Below are 14,046 nucleotides of genomic sequence, written 5' to 3' on the forward strand. Positions count from 1 at the left end.
CAGCAGCATCCAAAGAAGCAAGCTGATAGTTGGGGTGTAGTGGGCAAGACTACAGAGACAGAGACACATTCTCTGCCAGAGGCTACTTAAGCCTTCCTAAATAAAGCATGTAGGCAATTCAGAGGAAGCACAATTAAGGGAAACAAAAACTTGAAAGAAACTGTGTTTCACCTAAAGAGTGGCAAAAATGATCTAATAAGTATTTAATAGCAGCACACAGGAAAAAAAAATCTTTTATACAAAAGAGTAGTGGGTACTGGAAATAAAAGAACATTCATGCTTTAAGGTAGCCCAGACATTTCTGGCTGATTGGGATAGTTGTGTCAGTTCAGAATCTGAGGACTAGTCACCACATCACCATCCTATCCTTCTCCCTATATCTTCCCCCCATCCTCCAGCAAAAGGGGCATCAAGAAACACAGCCCTGTTTGTGGAACAAGTCCCCAGTCTTCCATGCCTTTATTTATCAACATTTAAGTAATGCCCATGTGGTACCAACCTGTTTCAGGTGCTGGATTTATAGAGACAGTATGAGCACCTGATGTTGTGAAAAGAACATGTTGATGCTCAATCTGTTGAGTGAATCAGTTATTGAATGAATGGAATAGTGAAATAGTGAATGGGTAGGTGGCTATAGAAGACAGTTGGTATGGACACTCCCATTGCATGGCAGAGCTCACTGTCAAACACTTGGAAACAAAGAAGTGCAGTAAGAGTACTTCTGTGTGTTTAGATAGGAGTTGGTGCAGGATCTGGGGGCTTCTGGGAAGTGGGCTACTTGCCCCAAGAAGTTAGGGAGAGCAGCTGAGAACAGGATGGAAGGACCCACCGGGCTGTTTTCAGAGATGAACTACCTTCTTCATGCCCACCTTATTTGTACCTTTTCTCCAGCCACAAATTCAGGCTTCCCTCTTGAAGAAGGGGGACCTATTTTTAGGAATTAGTCATTTTCTGCTGCATTGTTGGCCACACTGCTTGCAGTTTACTTCTTGCCACTGACTCTGTGTGTTGGTGAGCACTCCAGGACAATAGTCTCACTTTCTCCAGCCATTGTCTAAGCTGGTGTCAGGTGCCTGTGATTGACCTCTATTCCATGAATGTGAAAGGGTCCCCAACATGAGAAGGGAGTAGTGTGATCTCTTTAAAATCACCTGTGTTAGTAACTGCCTGGTTTGTCCTGGAAGGTAAATCTGGGAGAAGTGAATGTAGCTCATTGCATATTATCTGTAACTCATAAAGATTGCACTAAACATATAGGAATGAGGTCCCGTGAAGGGACTATTGCATTGCTCATGTGAATGCTCCTTATCTGGCATGCAGCCTCTGAGTCACCTCTGGAGGGCCTCAGGGCTGCCTGGGACCTTAAAGGATCCTTCTTGCTGGAAGCTGAGTGACCAAGGTAAAGACATCAAATATTGTCCTGTGGCACCAAGGAGAGTTCAGAAAATCCTTACATAGCTAAAGAGATGAAGGTGGACCTCTCCTTTATCTCTGAGGCCTTTAATTGCTAAAGACTTTGAGTGGGATTTGTTAAAACGATTCTTTGTATTCACCCTTTTTTTGTGTTCAAAGTCATTACTCACCATGGTTAGTTTGGATGTTTGAGGTGGCCCAGTCTGGCATATTCCCTATCATGGCACTTTATAAATGTTCATGCTGATTAGAACTTTTATTTTTCATAATGGCCCGCTAATGTAATGATAATGCGAGTAATAGTCCATATCTAATGGCTTCTTGTCCAAGGGCTGAGGGAATTCATTAAATGTATTTAGTGCCAAACTCCTAAAAGAAAACTATTTAAGCTGCTACATTCACTTATGAATTTTTATGAATCTCTGGGTAATAAAAAGGAATGGTTCATCTGGAACGATGGGAGAAATGGAAGAAGTTCAGGTCACGTGTGATAGCATTTTGATTGTCTACACAATTTTTCAATCAAAGGGATGCTAAGAAATCTCAGGCTTTAGGCAAATTTTAGGATGAGACTCTGATGGGAAGCAGAGGCTTTTGCAAAATGTGGCCTGTTCCAGATGCAGTGGCACTGGACCGCCAGAATTCTCAGTGGTCCACTAACAGTCCATGGATACAGCAGGCTGCCAGTAGTCAGAGGGTTATTGTGGGTGATGGGCTGGAGGGAGGAATGCTCATGAGCTTCTAAGCAATCCTAAAAAACAGGAGATTCCTCTTTGTGGAGCCCGGCTAGGCAATGCTAGTCCCTCACACCACTGGCCTTCTCTTTCTTCTCTGAGCTTTTGACTTCCTCGATATGCTCCTTTCTGGCATCTCCCAGTTAACATCCAAAACCTTCTGCAGTGTTCTACCTAGGCTGAGTAAGTTAGCTCATGTACCCACTCTCCAGGAGTACCAGCGCACGAAGAACTAGCTGTAACCATGTAATAAGAAAGTTAGGAGCAGGTAGATGCATCTCAGACAACAGAGTGGGGAAGAGTTTGGTCCGAAGAACATTCACTGTCATGGGAATGCCCCTGTAGAAAGAGACAAAGAAGGGTTGCCACATAAAATGCAGATCATACAGCTGCTTCAAATAGCAGGTAAATAGCAAGTAGTCTTTCGTAGAAGCATGTCCCAACTATTGTACAGAGGTATTTATATTAAAGAAGTCAATTGTTGTCTAAATTTAACTGGACATTTTGCATTTTTATTTGCTAAATTAAATATCCACATTTGCTAAATTTGAAGACCACATCCACTAGTCATAGCCTTGGTACTATCTCTGGGGTTCCTGAATGTACCCTAAGATAAGACATCCCCACCAAAAAGGGGAAGGTACAGTGCATGCTCACCTCACTTTACATAACGTACTACCTCTTCTTTTTGTCATCTTAGTTATTTCATCTGAGAGAAGATGCTCTAGTGTATGCCTAGCCTTTGTTAAGTCATGGGGGCACAGTATGAATTCTTACTCTCCTGTTTTAAGAATGAGTGAACACTACACAGTGCTAGCAGCATAAATTGTGGAATCAAAAATTGTGGAATCTAACTGTAAACCCAGCTATCAGACTTTGGTCACATGCAACTCTTGCCAAGCCACAGCTTCTTCACTGTAAAGTGGAGACTATCTACATCAACTCTTGCCAAGCCACAGCTTCTTCACTGTAAAGTGGAGATACTATCTACACCTCTGGGTTTATGTTAGTTTTCAAAGTGTGTTGTAGACCTGGCGATTTGCTACCCATATTTCTCCTTCATAAAGTATTAGTTGTTACAGATGGTGGGAGAAATGTTGGTTTTGAAAGCTTTTGGTCATCAACCTCTCCAAGTACTTCCTCACCTTCAGAGAGGTGCTTTGCCGAAAGTTAAGCCCCTTACTGCGATCTCCACACCAGGAACAAAGAATGTAAGAAAATTAAGGCCCACCCAAGTCAGGAATATGGAGAAAGGACTTACAAACTCTAGAGAATCCTGGGATTCACTGTGGCTGTCATTGGGCTGAATCCCAGCTCCCCTTCTCCCTCTACCATTCCTATTTCCTTTCTTTCTTCCTCACAGATGGCCATCCCACTTGATTTGATCACTCTGACATAAGCATCCTGAATACCAAACTTCATCTCAGAGTCTTCTTCCCAGGCCACCCAACCTGCTACAACACAGTACAGTTGCCAGCACACAGGATAGTGGCCCAACCCATAGAGGATATCTTTAACAACAGAAGAAAGGAAATAGCAAAGTCAAATAGAACACTGATCTAATTTTACATAGCACTCCCAGCACCTCATTCTTAAAAAAGAGCTCTTTGCTTATGGTAATGTCTCAGACATTAGATTTTCACAGTGCAGGGCCTGTGCCTGTCCTGAGCCTCTCTTTTTGGCTGGTGCTTGATAAATTCATTCTGGTGCAACTCTTGGCTACTTTCCGCAGAAGACAGAAGCAATAAGCTCCTTTCCAACAAGTCATTTACAAATATAAACAGCTCCAGGAGGGTTTGTTTCTAGCTCCATTGCCCGAGGACAATGATGGAGACCTTGCTTAGGCAGTGGGGATGTAAAGCCAACTCCAAAAGGGGATATTTTATGAGGGGTAATGTAGGGACACAGTGAGCAATTAATTGATAGATGAGTGAGAGAGGATGTTGGAGGGCTTGCCAGGTTTTTGATCCTTCATTGCTTCTCTGCCTACCCAAATATCCAACAGATCTAAATTACATAGAATTCTGTATTTTGGACCATATCCAAATATGGCAGAAGCCATTTCTAGTCTCCCTTTTGCACTGTGCGTAAGACCATCTCTGTAGAGTGCTTTCTTGAATGGACTGTGCACCTGCTTCTCTTAGTCTCTCTCCATGGATTTTTCACAGAACATCTGTCCTCTCAACCTTCAAATCTCAGCTTATCTGCCCCTTTTAAAAGGTGGCCCCTCTATTACCCTCAATTAGTTCTCTTTCCTTTCTAGGATCCTATCTTCCTTAGCACTTACCTTGATTGTAATTATTAGTGTAATTACTTAGCATAATTAGCATAATTATTAGTTCTGCACCTCCAATAACTGGCATAGCTGCACACATGTATACAACCCCCATACACACATACTAGCTGTGCATTGCGTTAAGTAAATATTTGTTAAATGAAATTGTTGCTTGTGCACTACATTGAGTATGGGGAAATCAGTGTTCACAGTCCACTGGCTCAGCCCTATTTGTGGGTAGAAGCTATTCTGAAAGTTATTTCTAGTTGGGATGAAGTCTGTGCTTGCTTCAATTGCCTATTTTAGGATTAAGCATAAAATTCACAGAGTTCTGCTTTACAGGTAGTCCCCTCTCCTTGTATATAGTAAATCCTTCTACTCTGTCTCAGTGGAGTTGGATATCATCTGCATACCCAAGGTATAAGTACTTTATAATCTTAGAGATATTTAAAGAACTTGCTTTATACAAGCTCAAGGACGGGCTCTGAAGCCCAGATCAGTTCTCCATGGATTAACTTCAGCCCAAATACTCCAAAAGGAAGCTTAATTTACCTGTGACTGTAGCCATTGTGGCTGCAGGGCTTGGACACCTGCCTAGTTTACATAGCATCTCAAAGAGCTTATTTTATGAGGATTTTGGAGTTATGTGCCAGGGCATGGTGTGCAGCTTGTTAAACTCCAGTACAGAAGGGGCTGAGGTCTTAGCCTCCACTGTTGATAGAGGGGGTCCTGGCACTTATTCCCTGAGTGGTTTCTCTCAGCTCCCTTCTGGGCCCCACAACCTGTGCAGGCAGAGGTTCCTTTATAAAGAGAGAAAACTGAAATAACAGGTGCACCCAGTGGCACAGAGAATACAAGAGGCTGCCAGGCAGTTTAAGAAAACCACAATTTACCTTATACAGAAGCAATGAGCATGATTCCCTTTGACTCTTCAAGGCTGGAACCACCTCCCTTGGGTGGGAATGTGGCATGAGCCCTGGCTTGGAGCTTCCGCATTCTGCCCAGTGGCAACAGAATAGGCTTCCCCTGTGTGCTGGTGCCTGTTCTGGTAACTGTTCTCTATAAGCCCGGGCACTCAGTAGTGTGGAAAGAGCTGTAGGGGTTGGGTTCACCTGTGTGTATGTTGGAGGAGTGCTGTTAAAAAGGAAATCAAGGCACAGGTGAATCAAAGAAGCCACTCTCAGGATGATCACCTTGCTTCTGGATTCTCTTGTTGGGAATCAGATAATTTTGAAGGTAAAGGCCCTTTGGACTACTCAGATTCTGTATGGACAACAAGAGAGAACTGGCATGCAGTGTCTGAGCTGATCAAGACTGATGCCTTGGGAACAGAAGGGAGGGGGAAACAGAGGATCCTGATGGCAGTGGGGGAAGTGCACATTAGTGGATAAGGGACTTCAAGAGGGAGCCTGCTGAGCCAGCAAAGGGTGTGTAAGAAGAGAGCTGATGTCAGAGAAAATTTCTTGACTTCCCTGACACAGTCATGAGGAACTTGAGTTCATCTACTGGCTTGGCATATATTTTTTGTGCTGACCATGAGCTTTTGGGAAAAAAATGAAGGGAAAAACATACAAGGCACCTATTCTTAGGACTTTCATTCCTGATGTGCAACACAAGTAATAAAAACATCAAGATTTACAAAAGGTAATTTCAGGAGTAATCTTTAGGACAAAAAGAACAAAGGTGTGATAGGATGAGTTGTGGGGCTGTAGGGAGATACCTTAGATGGGGTATTCAGGAAAAGATTCTTGGAGATTTCAGCAGTGGACAGTGATGAAGAAGAGGTGGTCATGTGACTAGGGGGTCATGTGATTAACATTCTATAAATAGCTAGCATAGATACACCATGGCAGGACTGAGATGGCTGAATTTGTGGATTTAGAAGGAAAATACTGTATCTCTGAAAGCTCTGTAGAGAGAGAATATAGGAGATAAGAGAGAAGATGTAGAAGCAAATTGCAGAAGTTAAGGCAGGAAATGGTTTTGGTTGGAGATGGAATTTTGTCAGATGGGTAAAAAACAAATTGTACCTTCTACTGTATGTTGATGTGGAAAGGGCAGAACTTTCTGATGAATTATGAAGGTTGTGGAAGGATTGTTGACCAGAAAAAGGCAAAGATCAAGGTGCCTCCTAGGTTTGGGGCTTGTGCAGCAATGATGGTGCCTTCTTCTGATTCAGTGCCCATGAGACAAGAAGCAGGTCTGAGGATAAAATTTAAAAATGGCTCTTGTGGGCCAGGGATTTAGCTCAGTTGTTCTGCCACCTGCCTTGCAAGCACAAGGACCCGAGTTCAATCCCCAGTACCAAAAGAAAGAAAGAGAGGTGAGAGAGAGAGAGAGAGAGAGAGAGAGAGAGAGAGTGAGAGAGAGAGAGAGAGAGAGAATGGCTCTTGTTCCCAAGTAGCAACAAAAAATAAGGTATTTCCTGAATATTTGAATGGGGATAATAAATTATATCTGGTCATGGTCTCATCTCTAAGAAAAGAGAAATTTAACTTACATTTTAATTTTTTTCTTTTTCTTTTTTCTTCTTTTTATCGAGTTTATTGGTACAATCTAGGTATACAATACAGTTACATTTATTATTGGGATCCTGTACCTTTACATGATAGGTCTTGATTCTCATTTTTTCCCCTTGTCCCTGCCCTCCCTTCACCTCCTCCTCCCCTCCCCATTTACAAGCACTTTATTTCCATTTTTTCAATTTCTCATATTTTTTCCTCTCCCTTATTACCTTTCCCCCACCCTTCCCACTTTCCCTACACCTTTAGCCCTTTACTTTCTTTTTCACATTATTAATTATCTCATTAGGATCCTGTGTACTATTACAGTTTTTCACACCAGAGAATCTATTTGGTATTTCATTTAAAGAAATCTCTGTATGAACATTAGAAATAGGGAATCCTAAAATAAAACTAAAAAACAAAGTAAAAGAGAAAAGGCAGTGATGTAAGATTAAAATAATCCTTAATTCTGAAGATGAAAATGGTCCCTTAACATATTTAAATTGCTTCTTGCTCTTGTAGTCTTATCTTCTTTTTTTTTCATTATTTAGAGAACACTTTATTAGTTTCTGTAATCAAACCCACGTAGATATGACCTTACATATTTAATACAGTGTGTTACCCCTGTACAAATGGAAAAAATAAAAATAAAAAAAATTAACATTTCTAGACCAATATGTTTTAAAAGTTGAGCATTCTTGTCCTTTTCTTCCAAAGCCAGGAATTTAGGGTATGCTAAGTATGCCCAGCAGTCTTGTTTCCTTGTTGCTTTTGCATTAGAAAATTCTAGATGATAATATCCAAATGACCCTTCATTCTACTTAAGTACACGCTCAGTGAGTGTCCATTCTTAGTTGGCATGATTCATGCCCACCTTTAGCTGGCTTCTAACTATAGTCATAGAACAACCAGTCAATGGATTCCCAAATTCAAACATAGTTGTAGCAGTTCACTGCCTTGAAATCACAATCTGCATTAAAAATGATCTCCAAGTTCATTAGGCCCAAGATATAAGGGTAAGAAACTGAGCTTTATATCTTTGGCTATGCTTTTTGTTATTTGTTTCACCTTAAGTTACATTTATTGTGAACCTTGCTGAGGACAATCTTGTTGGTCTTATTCTTCTTTTATTTTTCATACTGCCATACTGTATTATTTGAGCACAGATGACTCCCTTCCTCTTATCACCTAAAGACTATTTCACCCACTTCTCTCTTTGGCTGCCAGCCTCTTGTCTCTTTGCAAGTGGTGAGATGGATTCCCTTTCTCTGGGGAAGTAAAATCCATGGTTTGTTGCCTTTACCAATAACAAAAAATGTTGGAAAGCCGGGTGGCAGAGCTGTTGCCATTGGCATCTTTCACATGAACCACAACAAAAGAGCCAGGATGTCTCTCCCTGTTGGTGATCACAGCAATCCTTCCCAAGTTGGCACCTCCAGTCACCATACACAGGTTACCAGTGTCAAACTTGATAAAATCGATAATCTTGCTGGTATCCAAACCAATCTGGATGGTGTCATTCACCTTGATGAGGGCATCAGGGTAGCAAATGGTGCGAACATCTTGGGTCAGCAGATGTAGGATTCCTTTTGTGGCCACACAGATCTTCCTTTGCATAACTTATGCTTGGCCTCCTCTGGTGTAGAGCAGTGAAAAGCAAAGCAACCCTTGGTGTCATGGATCAGACAAAAATTCTCTCCATTCTTGTCCTTCATAAAACCAGCAGGGTAAGTTATATCGGTTCGGACTTTACCATCAATCTTAATGAAGCTCTGCATGCACATCTTCTTTACTTCATTGCCAGTCAGGGCATACTTAAGTCTATTCCCTAGGAAAATGATAAGCGGCAAACATTCTCTCAGCTTCGGGGGACCTGACTGGTGGATGGATGAGGAGCAAACACACCGGTCAATTAATCCAGCATCCAATGCTTTGGAGCTGCTACCCGCTTCAGATGCTTCTTAGGACCATGAGCCATGGCTGTGCTGAGAACAGAAAAAAAGCTGTTGGTCTTATTCTTGTCCTACTTTCTCAGAACAGAAACTTAATTTGGGTATGTAATGTTCTTCACATTCCAATCTTTCCCACTCCACTACCCATCACTTCTCCTGGGACATTGATGACAAATAAATCTGATCTTACTGATTGGTAGGGGTCCTGTTCAAGCTCAGGTGGGATTGATTACTCATGTCTGCCATGGAAACGAGAAGAGAAAAATTTGTCCACTTGTTCAAAGATGTTTCAATCAAAACTTAAGTATCCTTAGATATTTCCAAAAATATCTTTTCTACTGCATTGTTCTTGCCTGGAATGGGTTTGCATAGCATAGGTTCTCAATAAGTATTTGCTGAATGAATACATAAGTGAACAGTATTTGGCAATTATTTTTCAAAAGTTAACTTTAAGGAGCCTGTGGGCACGGCTGGGTCCTCTGTGCTTCTGCTCTGAGAAACTATCTCTGTAGTCTCCACTCCAGGGAGTATAAAAAGGGATAGGCAGTGAAATAACATAGCTCCAAGTATTTGTTCTCAGATGATTCCTGTGGTTGGGGCTCCCGAGGGATGCGAAGATTCCTCGGACTGTAAATTCTGACTTCAGGACACTGACAGGCGTTGACTTGGGCAAGTCTTACTTAGACTGCATGCCAGTCTAGGAGTCTTCCACCTAACTGGGGTGACACTTGCATCGAGATCTAACCTCTTTGCCAGCCATTTCTGGATCTGTCCTTTTCCCTCACCCAATATTTTCTTTAATAAAATCTTTGCTTGTTTAATCTCCTCCTATTGTAGGACCTGGGCTAACACACCTTGCCAACACTACAGGTGGAAGGGCTCTATTAACCCTGCCCAATGGCAGCTGGGCAACGAGGGGGAGTCTCTCCCTGCCCTTTCTAGAGGATGCAGTGTGATGTGACTTGGTTTCCTGTAAAGATTCAAAGGAGAGTGACATCACCACTGAAAAATAATATCTTTCTTAAAAACAAAAAAAAATATTTACAGGCAAAATATTGGGAATGAATACAAGTGTTCTGCTAAATCTCTCTATTTTCACTATTTTATAGCAGGTTTACAGGAATAGGATCAATGGCAAGACACCCATCTTAAGCTCAATATAATGAGCCTTGTAGGATTAATTCCACATCTTATTTCATGTTCATAGGAACTTTTTAGATGATCTTCATCCTAAAACAGCTTATTGCTAGTACATTGTGAGATTTATTGAAGATGATAGGCATGTATTCTTTCTCATTCATGTCTGATGACAATCTGTTATCATGCCTTTTCCTCTTGGAATCTTTTGAATTTTATGCAATTCTTCTCATTTCATGCCTTACAATTCCAGGCTCCTGTTTACTATCTACCATTTATCTTTGTTTACTCCATTCATTTATCTTCTTTATATTCCTCCTTGTCTTACCAGAGGTGTTCATATAGATAGAACCCAAAATTTTCTTTTTTTTTATCTTTAAGTTTATTGATACATTTTAGGTATACAGTACAGTCACATTCATTGTTGGGGTCTTGTACCTTTACATGACTTATCTTGCTTCTTATTTTCCTCCATACCCCTGCCCTCCCTTCAGCCCTTCCACCCTTCCCTGTTTACAAAGACATTGTTTCCATGTTTTTCCTTTTCATGTATTTTTCTTTTCCCTTTTTACCTTCCCCCTACCCCTTCCACTTCCTCTACTCTTTTGATGAACCAATCATTTTGCAGAAATAAATATTTTAAAACCAAAAATCTTGGTTAAAGATAATTTACAATTGGGGAAGAATAACTGTATTTGAGTCTTTGCCCAAACAACTGACACAAGCAACAAGAGTCTTTTACACATGGGTGATCTTTTAACTCCCATTGGTGGAGCACCCTCCATGTGCCAGGCCTCAGGAATAGTAGTGGTGAGAGCAAAGGTCTCGCTCATCAATTGTAGGGAAGATGTCCTAGGCCTTGAGAGACTCTTTCAGCTGGGAAACACCTGTTCTGTTTAACTCTATAAGAAATTGACACCTTCAATACTCTTAAAATTGCCAAGATAGTGATTTCTCTTTTGAGATACAATGATTGCCTCTCAAACACTGTGAGAATTCTGAGGCCAAATTTATTTCAGAAATACATCATAATGCTTTCAACATTTGATTCCTTTTGTTGGGATGATTTATGATGTTTATTTCTTTTTATGGCATTTTCTTCAACCAGGTCACAAGAGATGTAAGAAGTGTGATTTCAGACAAATATTCTCCAGACAGCATGCACTCCCACTCACAAGGAAAGCACTCCTTCCATTTCCTGAGAGAACGCAAGGTTCTGTAACTTACACAGCATCTGAGGAATAGTTGAGCGAGCCATTCAGTCACCAGTTGGCTTTCCTCTACAATCAGAACCCAAAAAGTAACTGATCTTGTCACTGCATTGATCCACGTTCCCCCAGAGTTGAATCCAAGAGCGGATTATGTGAGTTTTGCCTCACTGAATTTTATAACCTTTCTTTCCCTCCCTCTTCTCTGCCTTCGGTCCTTTTTGTCTCTCTCTTTTCCTATGTGAATAGTTTTCACTTTGTTTCCAGTCTTCTGCCAGGATATATATCAAAGTTTTTGGTCTTAAAAACAAAACAAAACAAAATTTACAGGCAAAATATTGGGAATTAACACAAGTGTTCCGCTAAATCTCTCTATTTTCACTATTTTATAACAGGTTTACAGGAATAGAATCAATGGCAAGACACCCATCTTAAGTTCAATATAATGAGTCCTGTAGGATTAATTCCACATCTTATTTCATGTTCATAGGAACTTTTTAGATGATCTTCATCCTAAACCAGCTTATTGCTAGTACATTGTACGCTTTATTGCAGATGATAGGCATGTATTCTTACACTTTAACATTCTTAAATATTACTAACAAACCCCAAAAGCTTTTGTTTTTGTGGATTATATATTTTTTCTATTTATTGTACTATGTTAATAACTACAATTTATACAATTTTAGAAATATTTATAAATTCAGTTAACATGATAATAAATCCATAATGTATAGTCAATGACAATTTTTATTAAATAACTATATTATCAAAAGTTTATAAAATAGGGTTGACATTTTACATTTTTGCAAATGTCATTGATATCTGCTTAACAGGACAGATGGCTTCTCTTATCTATTCTATTTTCTTTTCTTTCTTTCTTTTTTTTGGTACAGGGATCAAACTCAGGACTTTGTGCTTGTGAGACAGGTGGCAGAACCACTGAACTAAATCCCCGGAAGTTTTTTGCTTTTGTTTTTGCTTTTTGGTACCAGGAATTGAACTTGGGACCTTGCACTTGGGAAGCAGGCAGCGGAACCACTAAGCTAAATCCCCAGGCTTCTATTCTATTTTAAATCTATTGCAATATCACATTCCTTTGGAAAACTCCTCCAGAGAGAATGAAAGCAAAGAGAGCAAATAATATCTTAGTACTTTTACAAAAATAGTTTCCATCTTGTGAATCCCTGGAAAGGTCTTCCTCCAAGGGTACCTGGCCATATTTTGAAAACTATTGTGCTAGGTTAGGAATACAGACACAAAAGACCTAGCATCTCCCCCACCACCTGGTAGAAGAAAGACACAAAGGATATTTCCATCCAGTATAATGCTTGCTATCCTAGAGGACCAGGGGAGGGACCTAGTTCAGTCTCAGGTATGTTAGAAGAGGAAGGGATTGTCAGAGGTCCTGACCCTGTGGGAACTGAGCTGAGCTGAGCCGTCAGGAGTGCAGACGTTTGGATGAAAATAGGCAGCTTCTTATCTCTACATTGTTCTCAGAACTGATCATGGGACTGACCTGAGTATTTGCCTCGCACCTTCATTTGACTGTACAGAGGCTGAGGGTAGGAAGTATGGTTTTTGTTATCCTCTACTTCCAATATTCCTCACCTCCCAAGGAGGAGCCAGAGCTGAGGAAATGCAGATAACAGTTCATAAATGCAGATAAATAAGACATGAAATCGGGCTGCCACTGCTTTCTTTCCAAAGCATTAAGATGCAGGCTAGCGTTTTATAGTGAATATACTGTAAGCCTGATAATTGCCAACCATTGTTCTGAACACCTTGGGATCTAAGGCATGAAATGGAATTCACAATGAAACTGTGTCACACATTTGCTACTTTCTAGAACAAAGTTGATAATATAAGCCACAGAGGGTTTATTTATTAATTTGCCAGTAGAGAAAAAAATACGGTGTTTCTACCTAAAGTTAAGAGGACTTTTCACTGTCTCATCAAATGTCATGAGGCTTAAATATAACATTTTAAAAAGCTGAGTGATGGGTATAATAATTACTTTATGATAGCTGAACTCGTCTAGGCTACAGTAGCCAGTTTATTTACTCAAACACTAATACAAATATTATTATTCAGGTGTGTTAAGTGTGGTTCACACCTATAATCTTAAATCTAAGTAAAAGGGATTACTTTCAGTGAAGTAGGTGGACCACGTTAAATCAGTTGAAGGACTTTAATAGCAAAAACTGAGGTTTCCTAGAAAAGAAGAAATGCCGCCTTAAGATCAGCATCGACACTTGCCTGAGGCTTTGGCCTTCAGGCCTGCCCTACAGATTTTATATTTGCTAGCCCCACAATTGCATCGTACATGAGCCAATTCCTAGAAATCTTTCTCTCTTTGAATTTGCATAAGTGAATGCCTAGACATAGGCACAGTGTATAGGTAGAGACCTATCCTATGGGTTCTCTTTCTCTGGAGAATCCCGTCTGCTCCTGGGAGCTCTGGTGTCTCCTTGTGCTCTACCAGACACTTGGTCCCAAGGTTCGGCCACAGGAAGTGGAAACAAATGTTTGCCAGCTGGGTTCCTTCTGCTTGGGGAAGAATGACTCTGTGACGGAGCCAGCACTGCTTTGTCACAGTGGGGCCTGCAAAGATTTAGTGACATCGTGACTGCAATGTGGCACGTAATAGGCCCTCAGTAGTGCAGGCTCCCGATCAGCCATGCAGTGGTTCTGGTCCCACCATGATTAAGAGTTGTAGGTGGTTACCTTTAGTAGCATAAATTCCACAGTCAGTAAAGGGCTGGATCTAGGGGTTAAAGATGTTTCAAATGCAGTGAAGTATGAGATATTGAAGTAATAACT

At 40.7% G+C, this 14,046-nt stretch overlaps 1 pseudogene; it reads right to left on the reverse strand.

Moving 5' to 3' along the window:
- Positions 1-8,126: 8,126 nt before the first annotated feature.
- On the reverse strand, positions 8,127-8,904 carry LOC104851049 (annotated as a pseudogene).
- Positions 8,905-14,046: the final 5,142 nt, after the last annotated feature.

This window comes from Fukomys damarensis, unplaced genomic scaffold, assembly GCF_012274545.1.
Source record: "Fukomys damarensis isolate Sample0158 unplaced genomic scaffold, DMR_v1.0_HiC HiC_scaffold_37, whole genome shotgun sequence".
Lineage (NCBI taxonomy): Eukaryota > Metazoa > Chordata > Mammalia > Rodentia > Bathyergidae > Fukomys > Fukomys damarensis.